The sequence below is a fragment of the Schistocerca piceifrons genome, chromosome X (assembly GCF_021461385.2).
Source record: "Schistocerca piceifrons isolate TAMUIC-IGC-003096 chromosome X, iqSchPice1.1, whole genome shotgun sequence".
Classification (NCBI taxonomy): domain Eukaryota; kingdom Metazoa; phylum Arthropoda; class Insecta; order Orthoptera; family Acrididae; genus Schistocerca; species Schistocerca piceifrons.
In genome coordinates, this window is record NC_060149.1 from 520350345 (window position 1) to 520365198 (window position 14854).

Below are 14854 nucleotides of genomic sequence, written 5' to 3' on the forward strand. Positions count from 1 at the left end.
TTTTGTAGGAAACTTCAAAAATTGGTTACTTATTTAAAACAACATTGGTGGAAAGTGCTTAGAGTTAACATGAGAAACTATCTTCAAATGACACCCAAATTAATTTTTAAAAAGCCACCTCGTCAAAGCCATGTGAGAAGCGCAGCGCATAGCTTCATCACATACAGGTATTAGATACCAGAAGGCTACAAACTAAGCCTGCTGTGAAAGGTAATTTATTTACGTATTATGTACGTAGGATGCTCGACGGTTAGACTATTAGCTTCTGTAAATGCTAAGTAAAGTACCGTACTGTGACAATAATCCTCCTACAACAGTTCCAAAAATTTTAGAAAATGATGAAAACTGAAAAATGTTCTTTTTACCGTTCATTTCTTCACAGATGTATACTTTGCACACGATATCTGCAGAAGTATTACATTTAGTAAAAGTTTACTATTAAACTAACCCCTCATCGGTGTGCGCTACATTTTCTGCACCAAATATGATTTCTGAAGCGAAAACAGGTTGCCAATAGGTAATTAATTCTTCGTGAATTCCGAAATGACAGAGCCGCCGGTAGTAAAACAATTTGCGAATGTTTATTGAAAGATAATTATTAATAAACTAATCGAAATAAGGTAGTGTAGAAATGACGAAGAGAATCAAGGCAGTAGGTAAATACCAAAGCGAACACGCTTGTTCCATCGAAGCCTCCATAGCTCAGCGGTTAGAGCACTGGTCTTGTAAACCAGGGGTCGGGAGTTCGATTCTCCCTGGGGGCTAACATTTTTTAATTTGCATATTTGGTTAGGCATGTCGTCTAATTATTTGTTCTTTCGCCAAAATTACAGTCACTGACATTAACTGGTGAGAAATAGGAAATCTCTCATAAAACGAATTACGTATTACCGTGGAATCGTCCAGACAAACAGTTACTCATTTTCTAAGTTTACAGATATACACCACAAAAACATAACCACATACATGCACACAAAACTTGTATGCTGTGTGCTTCTGTGTCATATAATGTAAACAAAACTTTGTCTTAATTCCTTGGCTATCAAACAGTGCGTTAGCAATGTCGCCTACCAGTGTTCCAGTATGAATTACAGTGTTAAAACTACAATTGCTAGTCTAATTTCATACTGAGAAGCTGAAAAAAAAAAAACTCGAAATATTTAAGAGGAGGTAAAGCAGAAAAAGTGACGTGGGATAATGCACACGACGCCAAATTTCTCCCATTGATATCGGAATACTAATGTGGGTCTGTGCTACATAATTTTATAGAAGTATCGTTTATGATTAATACAATATCCCCGATTCTGAGTCTTGAACTACTTCGGCGATGCCGGAGTAGCAAGTTAGACCGCTTGATTTTCGTTAACTTATTTTTGTCTTTTTTTTGTCATAGCGTTAGTTGGGTATTAAATTTTGGGATGTGGTTGTATCGCGAGTAAGTATAAGTGCTTGTAAATGGTCGTCCGATGCTAGCAATCGCTACTTCAGTTATTGTCGCAAATCCTATACATTCTTTGCGTCTAGCTTAGTGTGATTATGCGAATTTAACTTAGCGTTATGTTTACGTACAGGCACGTATTTTCAAAATTAGTAGTATATCAATATTTTATCTTTGACTTCTGTCGTTTAAAAATTATGTTTCGGTTGCAATAATTATCGTTTGTTGAAGTAGTGTTTAAATCTGGATTAATACCGAAGTAAAGCTCGCGTATTAGTGTGACGTCAGAGGAGAATAAATTATTGAATAATAGCGGTTTTTTTTAATCGGTTTACTACTGAGAATATAGCGCTATAAAGTAATATCCTCCTCATCACTCCTTTGCGTAAAATTTTGCTTGGTGACAAATTATGTAATGACGATATACAGTACAATATTTGAAGTGTATTGCAGCATTCGACAAAAGTTACTTGGCCTACCTTAATAATGAACAACTTTTCGATTGAAGTCCCCTCGTTTGGTTAGGGACCAAGAAGAAACGTTTTACGTCAGTAGAGGACAATCGTCTTGTTGCATCTAACGATGGAGCGTGGCAAGTTTACATCGTAATTGCAGCTTCTGGACATCTTGTCTCCCAGCTTTAGCACTTTTCAACGCCAAAACCAACAACCGTTATATCTCTATACCCGTGATTTAAGACTACACAGCTGAAACAATGCAATAGTAAAAAATAAAAAAGGAATTATATTCTAAGTCACAGCGGTGAGGTGATGTCAGGTTTATGTCATTCAAAAAGCTTTTCTAGAAGTTTTCAAATGCCGGTAAAAACGTATACGAAAACAAAATCACTATTGCTTCTATGTCTGAGTTAATACTCCAGTTCGGAGTTAACTAATGACACGATTACCCACCATCATTGGTCAACTAACTTTTTTCGGTACTGCAAGCCGTTCCATTGTAAAAGGGGTATTGTGTCTTGGCATATCACACTTTACAATGACGCAACAGCAAGATACAAATTGGGAATTGCCATAAGAGATGGGAAAACAAACCAGCAGTTCAGTGAACAGACTAGTTGTTGTTGGCTTGTTTTGGGGGAAGAGACCGAACTGCTAGGTTATCGGTCTCATCGGTTTAGGGAAGAACGGGGAAGGAAGTCGGCCGTGCCCTTTCAAAGGAACCATCCCGGCATTTGCCTGGAGCGATTTAGGGAAATCACGGAAAACCTAAATCAGGATGGCCGGACGTGGGATTGAACCGTCGTCCTCCCGAATGCGAGTCCAGTGTGCTAACCACTGCGCCACCTCGCTCGGTGAACAGACTAGTGGACAATGGAAGCTGTCCCCTTGTAGACAAAATGTTAACAGGTATGAAATTGGTATTATTTTTCTTATGATTGGTTCAAATGGCTCTGAGCACTATGGGACTTAACATCTGAGGTCATCAGTCCCTAGAACTTAGAACTACTTAAACCTAACTAACCTAAGGACATCATACACACCCTAGCCCGAGGCAGGATTCGAACCTCCGACTGTAGCGGTTCCAAACTGAAGTGCCTAGAACCACTCCGTCACACCGGCTGGCTATCTTATGATTCTTATTTTCTATGTTCTACTGGTATTTTCAGTGACTTGCTCGATCCTTATTACTATTTAGCAACTCCATCTGGTGGAAAAATGGTACATGTAGTTTGACTGCTCTCTACCAGCTGTCACTCAAAGCAACATACCTCCTTCCCCAATATGCAATATTGAAAAGGGAAAGAAAAATATGTTAGTCTCAGTAGTAGGGCAACCTTCGTGTCACCCCAACTACCGTTACCCAAGATGGCGGCGCTGACGTCATCCAAGATGGCAGCTGTGACATCATCCACGATGGCGGATTTTGGCAGGAAGATAGGTTAGTGGAGGTAGCACAACTGACCTCACCCTCTCCCTCCCCCAACCACCATAAAATGGCGGGAAGTTCAAATTCCAGAGGACAATGCAACATACCTCCACTAACCTAAGAAAATGGCAGGAAAATAGGTCAATTGGGCTACCTCTACTAACCTAAGCCATCCGACCGCCACCTCGTCCTAGGAATTGGCTGGAAAAGGACTTGACCTGTGTTGAACATAAGTCTTTATTTTGCGTGCACTATTTATTTAAACAATTAGCGGCAGTACCGCCATCAAGTGTGTTCACTCCAAGGTCCGGAGTCCAACTGACCTAGTACACAGTACTGCCACCAAAGGGCACTGTCATTCGTCCTGTGACGTAACCCAAGATGGCTGTCTGGAGCGGAAAATGACTCAGCCTGCGCTGGGAAGGAGTGTACTTTATTTATTTTAGAACAATTTACTTAGGGATGAATTTTAGATAGTATATTTATCACACTGATACAAAACACACGCTCTGATATGCTTGAGGTCATGCCACACACCCTACAGATCTGTAAACTACTCAAATTACTGAAGTAACACACTGCAGACACGCAAACAACTAAATTACCCAAATAATTTCAGTACACAGCACACAGACATGCAAACTCCTAAATAATGCAGTACACTGTACAGACTCGAAATCAACTCTTAACTCTCCAAATAACACATAGCACAGCCTGCAGACCTGCTAGCAAAATAATGCAACAGACATGCAAACAACATGTGCAGGCACCGACTATCGCCCCCTGTCCACTGGACTGCACAAGAAGCTACCGCACACACTCCCAGAAGTCGGGATGCACCGGCAGCTGCGAAGCCTCGCACAGGTGCCTGTTCAGGTCCCTCAATCATGAGGCAGCAGCATCCCTTTAATACTTGACATCTGAGAAATTCCTCTCTAAATACGTCATCACCTAGGCACTGTTGCTGGCGCGACCAGACAGGAGCAAAGACCTATTTGTAGAGTGCAAGACACTCCAAGGGCGCACGCGCGTCGGCGCCGCTAACAGCCACTGCCACCGCTCTCACGCCGCTGCTGCCTACAGCGAGTAGGTGAAAGTTGGGTCTATTTTTGGGTGTACAGTTAGAACTCTGAGTGTTATAATGACATAACAGAACTCAAAAAGGCATGCTCACGCTGGTCCCATATGCATGACGGCTCTGGGCAGCACATGTGTTTACCATTGCTGAAATGATACATGCAGATACTGACATCACAGAATAGCCCAGGGCGCAGTGTTCATAGCGAACGTAATGGGACATGTGACCTCCAGCTAGACGTGCGCGCGCACCCAGCGCAACTGACGCATCATGTGAAATGTTCGTCCTGCTATCAATACACACCTCAGAAACGTTAAACGTTGTCACCGCTAAAAGCTTGTGCACACTAGCAAAAACACCATTAATCAGAAAAGCATTCTTGTTGTTTCGAAAGAGAGTATTCTCTAAGCACATACGGAGGGAGGGAATCAGAAGAATTACGCAGACAAAATTCGAAGCACAGTCTTACATAACAGAAAAAAGGCTGGAATTTTCGGTATCTTACAGCTACAGGTGTGGACGTGTCCTAATGCCACAGTGTAGGATGAGTGACGGCATCCCCGCCAGAGATGGATGGTCTGCTTCGACTTGTCTTTTAACACTTGCTTTCTCAGAACTTTCCGTACATACCTTGCCTCCATCTTGTTCGAATCAGTTTGTAGATGCTCCTATGTCCCGGCACAAAGAATGTCTTGTGAATGAATACTGCACTATGATTGTATTTTGTACAGATCACCATATTGCACTGACAATTAAACCCTGCAAAGTGGCCTACAGATCGTCAAATGCGGAAAGACCCTTACTCAATTACACTGCTCTCCCACTGAGGGCAGGAGCTTGAATATTAGAGTGCGTAACAGATCTCCAACCCTGCAATATATCACCGTGTACCGCGTTGATGTAGTAAACATACATTCATATCTTGTGCCATACAAAATCAGTCTTTTACATCATTCGTACATATACTGCGAAGACAGAGAGCACCATATACACTCCAGAAAGTACTATATATTTCCCTGTGACATCGGCAGTCATCCAACTCCGACAGGTGACCAGAGTGCCCTCAGCGGACCGAAGTCACTCTCAGAACTGTTCTACAAATTCGGGCTCGTTCTCCCTCACTGTTTCTGGTCTGGACCTGCTTGCTTGCTTGCACCCATCTCCAGACTCTGGGATTACAAGAACACAAGGTTTGCCAGAATATTATACCATTTTCACAGTACTTCTAGATATTAAGTAAACAGCAGTATCCTACCGATTGCTCGCACAACACAATTCCGAAGATATAGACTGTAAATTATTTCTCTAGAACCTCGAAACTTGAGCTAGGTGGGGAGTGCTGTAAACCACTAACTAGAAACTTGTCATGTCTGCGTAGACATTTACTCAGAAACTCTGAAAAAATAGAGAAAACTGGTATTTCCAGTCGCGAATACTGATGACGGTGATGTAACAGATCCCAAATCATCCCCATAATTTACAAGGTCAACTAAAATGTTTCTCATACCTAGAGAACTGGCAAACGTGTCTTCCACATGCTAGATGCACACACCACAATTCATCTTCTCTCAAGTAAATAAAAGCACAAAATGCGCAGAAGCAGTCAATCGAACAATTTACATGGGAGGGAATAATGGTCCAGCGCAAACACACCTCTATGTTCAATCTTCTCAAATTTCCCAACGATCATGAAAGCTATCCAACCCATACTAAGTATTAGTTCGCTATTCGGTCGTCTAGAGGACAACACGGTGAAGTCATCTACATTCCTACAGTCCAGCAGGCCTCTATTCGGACAGCTCCTACCATTAACAGGAAACGTGAATCTTTCCTGAACAGGTCACTAGTACCGCATGCCAAGCATGCACAGGTAGAATCATCATACTAAGAAATCGGTCACATATATATTTTATCCCTGTACTTACAACTAAATGTTACGATCGTGGTCTCAGTTGAACGACATTCGACAGTGAGTGAAGTAACGGAAACACACCCTGTTGTGACTCTGGAAATAGAAATATCAGTACCATTCTTATGACTTAACATACTCTTCTCTTTGCTTTCACGGTACTCTACATCAAATCCATACCTTCCTTATGAATGAACATAGTCATTTCTTTTGCACATGTCGGAACATGAACACATACTTTATAAGGTGAACCTATCAAGCACCCCCTACTACTAAGTACAATACTTAGTCAATAACTAATCGCTGGCGATATGAAATGATACTGACCGAAAATGAAAGATGGATGGACATGGCTCATAAGTTTTTCTTGCTAGTGTTACCACCAAGTCTTAGAAAGAGAGGTTTAATCTTCTTACAAACCTCTAGATGCTAAAAACTCGACCCCCAACAACTACTGTATGTTACTGTCACAAACAGTCTTGGTTCCACATGTGCACACAAGTATCGATGTTAAAAGTTGCATCAGTTTTATAAATTCACGTATGCCATTACCTACGGTTCAAGTGGTTTTTCCAGACAAATACCGAGAGGGTGATCGTCGGAGTGTATATTATCACACCAGTAGTACGGTTACACGTCGCCAACAGTGCGGACTCTTAATAAAATTACCGAATTTTGAAAGTGATTCGGCTAAGGAGCGTAGTATGAAACTGCTATTTGCAACCCCCTCACGCCGCCGCCACTGGATATTTGCCCAGTATTTGTAACGTATTCTGTCTCGATACCGTGTCAGAGGTTCTGCAATATATTCACTAACTTATAGGAGATGAATGATTGAGAAGGATCACGAACAGTAGTAGATGGTGTGCTGATTGAGGTAATTTAATAAATGTACACTAGCTTTTCTGATCTCTAGTGCTACGCTATCTGCTAGAAATGATGTCTATGATTTGGAATCCTAGTCTTTCCATTCAACCACATACCTGCATTGGATCCTGTGGAGAATACTTTTAATGATTACAGCCACAAGTGAATCATAATTCTGGCACTCTCATATCTCGAAATGAGTCACCTTTCTCGAACCTATCTGCTACAGTAATATTTCCGCCTTGTTTTAGGTAGCCCCTATGCATCCTGCAACTGCCCCCCTCAGACTCTGCGCTACCATCCCTGCAGCTATGCGCACATTAAGTCTGAACTGAGTAGGTGTCGGAGGACAACTACACTCCTGGAAATTGAAATAAGAACACCGTGAATTCATTGTCCCAGGAAGGGGAAACTTTATTGACACATTCCTGGGGTCAGATACATCACATGATCACACTGACAGAACCACAGGCACATAGACACAGGCAACAGAGCATGCACAATGTCGGCACTAGTACAGTGTATATCCACCTTTCGCAGCAATGCAGGCTGCTATTCTCCCATGGAGACGATCGTAGAGATGCTGGATGTAGTCCTGTGGAACGGCTTGCCATGCCATTTCCACCTGGCGCCTCAGTTGGACCAGCGTTCGTGCTGGACGTGCAGACCGCGTGAGACGACGCTTCATCCAGTCCCAAACATGCTCAATGGGGGACAGTTCCGGAGATCTTGCTGGCCAGGGTAGTTGACTTACACCTACTAGAGCACGTTGGGTGGCACGGGATACATGCGGACGTGCATTGTCCTGTTGGAACAGCAAGTTCCCTTGCCGGTCTAGGAATGGTAGAACGATGGGTTCGATGACGGTTTGGATGTACCATGCACTATTCACTGTCCCCTCGACGATCACCAGTGGTGTACGGCCAGTGTAGGAGATCGCTCCCCACACCATGATGCCGGGTGTTGGACCTGTGTGCCTCGGTCGTATGCAGTCCTGATTGTGGCGCTCACCTGCACGGCGCCAAACACGCATACGACCATCATTGGTACCAAGGCAGAAGCGACTCTCATCGCTGAAGACGACACGTCTCCATTCGTCCCTCCATTCACGCCTGTCGCGACACCACTGGAGGCGGGCTGCACGATGTTGGAGTGTGAGCGGTAGACGGCCTAACGGTGTGCGGGACCGTAGCCCAGCCTCATGGAGACGGTTGCGAATGGTCCTCGCCGATACCCCAGGAGCAACAGTGTCCCTAATTTGCTGGGAAGTGGCGGTGCGGTCCCCTACGGCACTGCGTAGGATCCTACGGTCTTGGCGTGCATCCATGCGTCGCTGCGGTCCGGTCCCAGGTCGACGGGCACGTGCACCTTCCGCCGACCACTGGCGACAACATCGATGTACTGTGGAGACCTCACGCCCCACGTGTTGACCAATTCGGCGGTACGTCCACCCGGCCTCCCGCATGCCCACTATACGCCCTCGCTCAAAGTCCGTCAACTGCACATACGGTTCACGTCCACGCTGTCGCGGCATGCTACCAGTGTTAAAGACTGCGATGGAGCTCCGTATGCCACGGCAAACTGGCTGACACTGACGGCGGTGGTGCACAAATGCTGCGCAGCTAGCGCCATTCGACGGCCAACACCGCGGTTCCTGGTGTGTCCGCTGTGCCGTGCGTGTGATCATTGCTTGTACAGCCCTCTCGCAGTGTCCGGAGCAAGTATGGTGGGTCTGACACACCGGTGTCAATGTGTTCTTTTTTCCATTTCCAGGAGTGTATATCTACCACCTTCTGCAACCGGTGTAGACACAGGTGAAGCTGAGTTACTGCGACAGAACTGTGTTTTGACCATTCAGCAGAAACGAGCCTGCTTCTGGAACACGAGGTAGTATAAAAGACAGTACGGGAACTGGGGGAAGGACGTGGATTTCGCTACTGCATTGTGTTTTTTTTTTTTTTTTTGTGGTTTTAGGGCGCACAACTTCAACGGTCATTAGCGCCCAGACTACGTTAGGAATGCACCGTGAGTCACAAGTTTAAAACAGCAACGAAACGGAAAACACGATAAAAGACAAACTGACAGGCATAGGATTAAAAAAACAGCATAATCAAATGTCCTTAGAGAGGGCTGTCAAATTGATAAAATGAAGAACGCGAGCAGCTGCTCGTGGGTCACCCGCTAAAATGGCTTCTAGAGTACATGGCAGGCCAAGATCAAGACGCAGTGTGTTAAAATCCGGACAGGACGTTAAAATGTGGCGGACCGTCAGCCCATATGGGCAGAACGGCGCCGGCGCAGCCGTCAGCAGATGGCGATGGCTGAACCGGCAGTGTCCAATTCGTAACCGGGCCAAAACTACCTCCTCCCGCCGAGAAGGGCGTAAGGAGGACGTCCAAGCCACGGGAAGAGGTTTCAAGGCCCGAAGCTTGTTGTCTGTAAGTGCAGCCCAATCGGCATGCCACAGCGATAAAATGCGCCGACAAATGACCCTGCTACAATCTGACGAAGGGACACAACAAGAAGCTGTAGGCTGGAGGACCGCAGCCTTGGCCGCGGCATCTGCAGCTTCGTTCCCAGGGATACCGACATGGCCAGGAACCCACATGAAGCTAACCGGAGAACCGACGTCCACCAGCTGCTGAAGAGAGCGTTGGATCCGGTGCACGAAAGGGTGAACCGAGTACGGATCACTGAGGCTCTGGATGGCGCTCAGGGAATCAGAGCAGATGACATAAGCAGAATGTCGGTGGCGGCAGATGTAAAGAACAGCCTGGTAGAGGGCAAAGAGCTCAGCTGTGAAGACCGAACAATGGCCATGGAGCCGGTATTTGAAACTTTGTGCCCCGACAATAAAAGAACACCCGACCCCGTCATTGGTCTTAGAGCCATCTGTATAAATGAAGGTCATATTAATGAACTTCGAACGAAGTTCGACAAAACGGGAGTGGTAGACTGAACCGGGGGTAACCTCCTTTGGGAGCGAGCAGAGGTCAAGGTGGACGCGAACCTGAGCCTGGAGCCAAGGTGGCGTGTGGCTCTCGCCCACTCGAAAGGTTGCAGGGAGTGAAAAATTAAGGTGTTGAAGGAGGCGACTGCATTGTGGTGATTCTCCAAACTACAAACAGGTACTATAGATCCATGTCCCTCAGGCCCCATTCGCGTCTATCACCCCAACATTCTATCATCGTTATTCTATTCCATCCACCAGAGAAAAATTACGAACTATAAAAGCTCCACTAACTTCATCTGATAGAGAACTCTTGAAGATTATTACCGCATCTCTCTCCACCTATATATCGGAAACAAATACCGCATGCATGCCTGCATCGAGCACATGTGACGATCCTATTAAATACACAGGTATTGATCCACTACACAGGCCAGTTTAAAGTTTCATCACCTGTACTGTAGGAGGATGACCGCATCCCGCAGACCATACTGTAAGTTGCAAGAGACACTCCCTGTGACCCTGCGTCGTCGTTTGAAACATTGTTTTTTTTTCTGCTGTAACATGCTTTGTACACTACTACACATTCTGTTTTTCCGCCACGATTTCAAAGTCTGTGTCAGGTTCTAAACTAACATTAACACATTCTGATCCATTGCCTCTCGCAGAAAACTAGACTTCGCATGGTGTAAATCATCTTGTTACTTTGGCTTCCATAACACGCCACACACACTGGATGATTTTAGATAAAAGACAGTTACAACCTAAGGAAACTGGAAGAGTTCGGCGGCATTGTAGGGAGTTTCCAAACTGTTGTCCGAAAGTGATTGATGACCTCTACATTTAAACTCATCTGTCACAGTGACGGAATAGCTGATGGCTCCACGTTCCATTTCAACTGATTCTTCATATTGCAGTCATGTACGTGATCACTGTTTCGGTGCTATCCGTCCCCAGAAAGTGGTGTCCCTCAACCAAAACTCTTTCTTCGACTCAAACAAGCGATGTCAGTCAGTCATTATAGCGTACCAGTGGACGGATGAGATAGAAATGACACCCACAATGTACTGAAATAATAATTATTACAGCTGATTGTGTGAACAATTTTACCAATTTTACATTAATTTCAACACCGACCAATGATGTGACAGCATGTTTCCCAATTTCAGTCACCCCCTCCCCACTTTGCAAGTATCATTGCGAATGTGGATAGATGACTGCAGTATGTCCATACATTGTTAATTCTCGAACACATCCATCATCGAAGTATATCAGACAGTGCACTACATATTTCTAACACTTCGAGCATAGTGCTTAATGTATGATCTATCTCTATGCTGATGGGAGTCACCGAGCATTCTCGCAGTCTTAGGGTAAAATTAGAGAGTGAAAGACGCTCCTCACAATGACCACTGACCAACCCGCCCTGCAGCACTGTTACCGATTTAATCTGCAACCGACCAGAAGTAGACCGCTACATTCTGTGTCTCGTGAATGAATGGAGCTTGCAGAGTCCTCGCCCATCCAAGTGCACAAGATTTCTCGAGATGCGCCCGTGTCGAGAAGGTTAGCACTCCTTATCGATGTATAGTAACAGATTTGAAAGTGTAGAAGAACAAGAAACGGGTGATTTTTATGCGCGATGGAGTTCCAGACGGATTGAGTTCGAAGCATTTTTACGTAAATCAACCAAGCTATCAATTTTAAAGCATTATTCCAGAGTCTAGGATCAGTACCTGGAAGGTATTGGCAAGAGAGAACAAACACATGCACTCCTAAGGCTACAACGTTCCGAACTTAAAACAGGCTATTATGTTAGATCGCTTGCGTTTCCGACCTATCAGTCGTATGGAATGTAGTGCTGTTAATATTCCAATGTAAGAAATATATTTGAAGCGCGTGACACACATCCTTCTTCCCGGTTTCTCTACGATAAACTATGTTATCAAACCGTAAAACGAGAAAACTACTTCCTTAAAACTTTGTGTGATATGAGCACAGTATAGCTTTCCAGAGATGTATAGCGTCCAGTGTTCACATCCGATCATGCTTCAGAAATTATACTATGCCTGCATCAGCCCTATATAAAATTATAGTTAGTAACGGGGAATACCTCTTACAAGGAAACAGGTAAACGCATAGCAGCAGTGTCTGACGTGTGAAAATTACAAGTCATTCCGCCACTAACTCTGTAAACAGCACATCTGTCATGCAAATGTATACGCGGGGATTGCAGTGCCTCACAAGCACCAATCGCTGACTTAGTTATGAAGCTGAAGCCTTGATTTTACATAGTGCGTGCACAGTTTGCAGATTTGCATCCATGCGTGACCGGTACCTTATGAATCTCTTACTACTAGTCTCATTTTAAGTTTATTTACTTACAGATGTTTCTTCTCTACATCACAAGGTGGGCAATAATATATTATGAATCATGTTAATACCAAAATAAGAAAAAAATCAAGAAGCACAAGACACATCGAGAAGAACCACAGTTCTTCCCTCAAACCTACAGTGAAAGTGACCTGTAGATGCAGCAACTGAGGCAGCGTATGCAGTTCACGCCATAAAATACCATCAGAGCTTTAGCTCGATGGATTGTACCAATAAATTAGTTGGAAAGGCTTTCGATGACTCCGAAATTACTGGAAAGTTTTCTTGGCTAGAACGAAATGTGGAGCAATAGTCAGTAACGTTTTATCCCTGAGTGCCAAGGAGTTAATTTTCTTAGTGTTACTACTGGCGCAAGCAGCCAGTTCTTTTCTGTAGCCATGGGGGTACGTTCACTAAACTTATTGATATGCTAAATCTTCAGATCGAGATCTCAGACACCGTACTCAAGTATATAGTGGAAGTGCTTCAGAACAACAGTCTCTCACAAAATATGTCAAGTTTGGCGGATTAGAATGATCTTGTTCCAACAGTGTGTCCAGTAAAGTGAAGAAAGAACTGGGGTAAAAATTAAAATCGAGTTTACAAATATATAGGCCTATATATAAAATGGTGGATGATAAGAGATTTTTACTTAATAAATAGCCGAAAAGAAACTGAATTTTCATCAGCTACAATGTAGCACATGCCAAAACCACTACTAGTCCCACCATAATTGGATGTTACTTAGTATTACTACACGTAATAATAACTTTTTGTCTCCTTGGACATCTCACTTAACATACATTTGACTCACTTTTTAAGTGATAAACTGAAAACGGTATCCCTGAAAATCTACACAGTTAATCGCCCAGTTTCTGCATAATGTAATACTCGTTTGTTGTGGCCTGTTAACACAACACACAACTCATCCTTCCACATTTTATTCCTCCCATTAGATGCAGCACTTCAGTGTGTTGTTTACCCGAAATACTTTTACTATGTCACACCGCCTCTCCTCAAGTTAATGGCCAGATATGTATCCAATCTGAATGTAAGGAATGGCGAACTCACCCTCGCTCCCTTTGAAATCTACAAAAATTTCCGCAAAACTGATGCGTTTACAGAATCGTACCATCCAAAAACAACCTAGAATCACTGTGGATTTTAGATACGGTACGACTAGAAATGGCTGCCTAATTGTTAGGATACATATTTGTATTGGCAGGTAAACTACCTTTCTGATCTTTTATTACCTGTGGCAGTTACATCTTTGGTACACAAGTCAGTCACTCTAAATGCAGGATCTTGCTTGTTTCTGCGTTTTTCTGTAAAAATGTTCACATATTAAATTTGCACTGCAACCTATTTCGTGGAGGATATCAATTAGCATGCCTCCTTCTGGTTCCTGTACGCTCCTATTATTTTTAGTGTATTTTTCGTATTAATGTTGAAACTAGGTGTCAGATCGTTTTCTGGATCATTAGTCCTTTCGCCTACCATTTCATTTTGTCTGCTGATCTTTTGCTGATTCCTTCCTGGTGAATTTCTTTAAATCGTCCACAGTAATAAGTGTTCAATGATGTTACACATGATCATCCTATCTCTCTCTTTCCTCACTTTGCATTCGATATTTATTGGTATAAGGGAAGGTCGGCGGTAAAATTTTGCATTAGGTTTTATTTTTAAACTGCACTTTTCCAAAAAAGAAAAAAAAAGCAACCAAATAACTGTTCATTATCTCACATAATTGTTCTTTCTGTGGTGTCGTCAACACTGACGATTGCAAACAGATCAACTAAGCCCCTGAATTTATCTGACTTTGACCGGGTTTTTTCTGTAGTTACTTTCATTGTTAAACTTTCCTAATGCTTCTATATCTTGTATACATACCTTGCATACGCAGTCAGTATTGGGAGTTGAGCTTGATACACGATGTACATTAAATACGATTAGTTGCTCTGTACCATTGTGACTGACCATTTGGTCCCCAAATAAAATATCAGCTTGTATGTCACAAACCTCCTAAAAGTATGAGGGCGTGCTGAAAAGTATACCTCCGAAATTTGTATGTGAAAACTCTAATACTTCTCAAATCAAACAAACGTTATTAAGATTCTGCACCTTTATTCACGTCAACATAGCTGCAGCGCTCTGCCGCTAGAGGGCTCCAAATTTAGCGTGTAACATGGCAGTGTGTAATGTAACAATGTCGGCGCGTTAAAAACAGCGAGCTGTAATCGAGGTTAGATTTCGGAGCGTTCGTCCACACATGAAGCACTCTCTCCTGCAGCATGATAACGCCAACCTATATGAGCGCTGCGACATCTGCAACATCCGACGCCTTGGGTTCAC

The 14854-nt window shown here is 43.6% G+C and overlaps 1 non-coding gene across 1 annotated transcript; it reads left to right on the forward strand.

Moving 5' to 3' along the window:
- The first annotated feature begins 691 nt into the window (after positions 1-691).
- On the forward strand, positions 692-764 carry Trnat-ugu. The gene has a single exon. It is a non-coding gene; the product is annotated as a tRNA-Thr (tRNA).
- Positions 765-14854: the final 14090 nt, after the last annotated feature.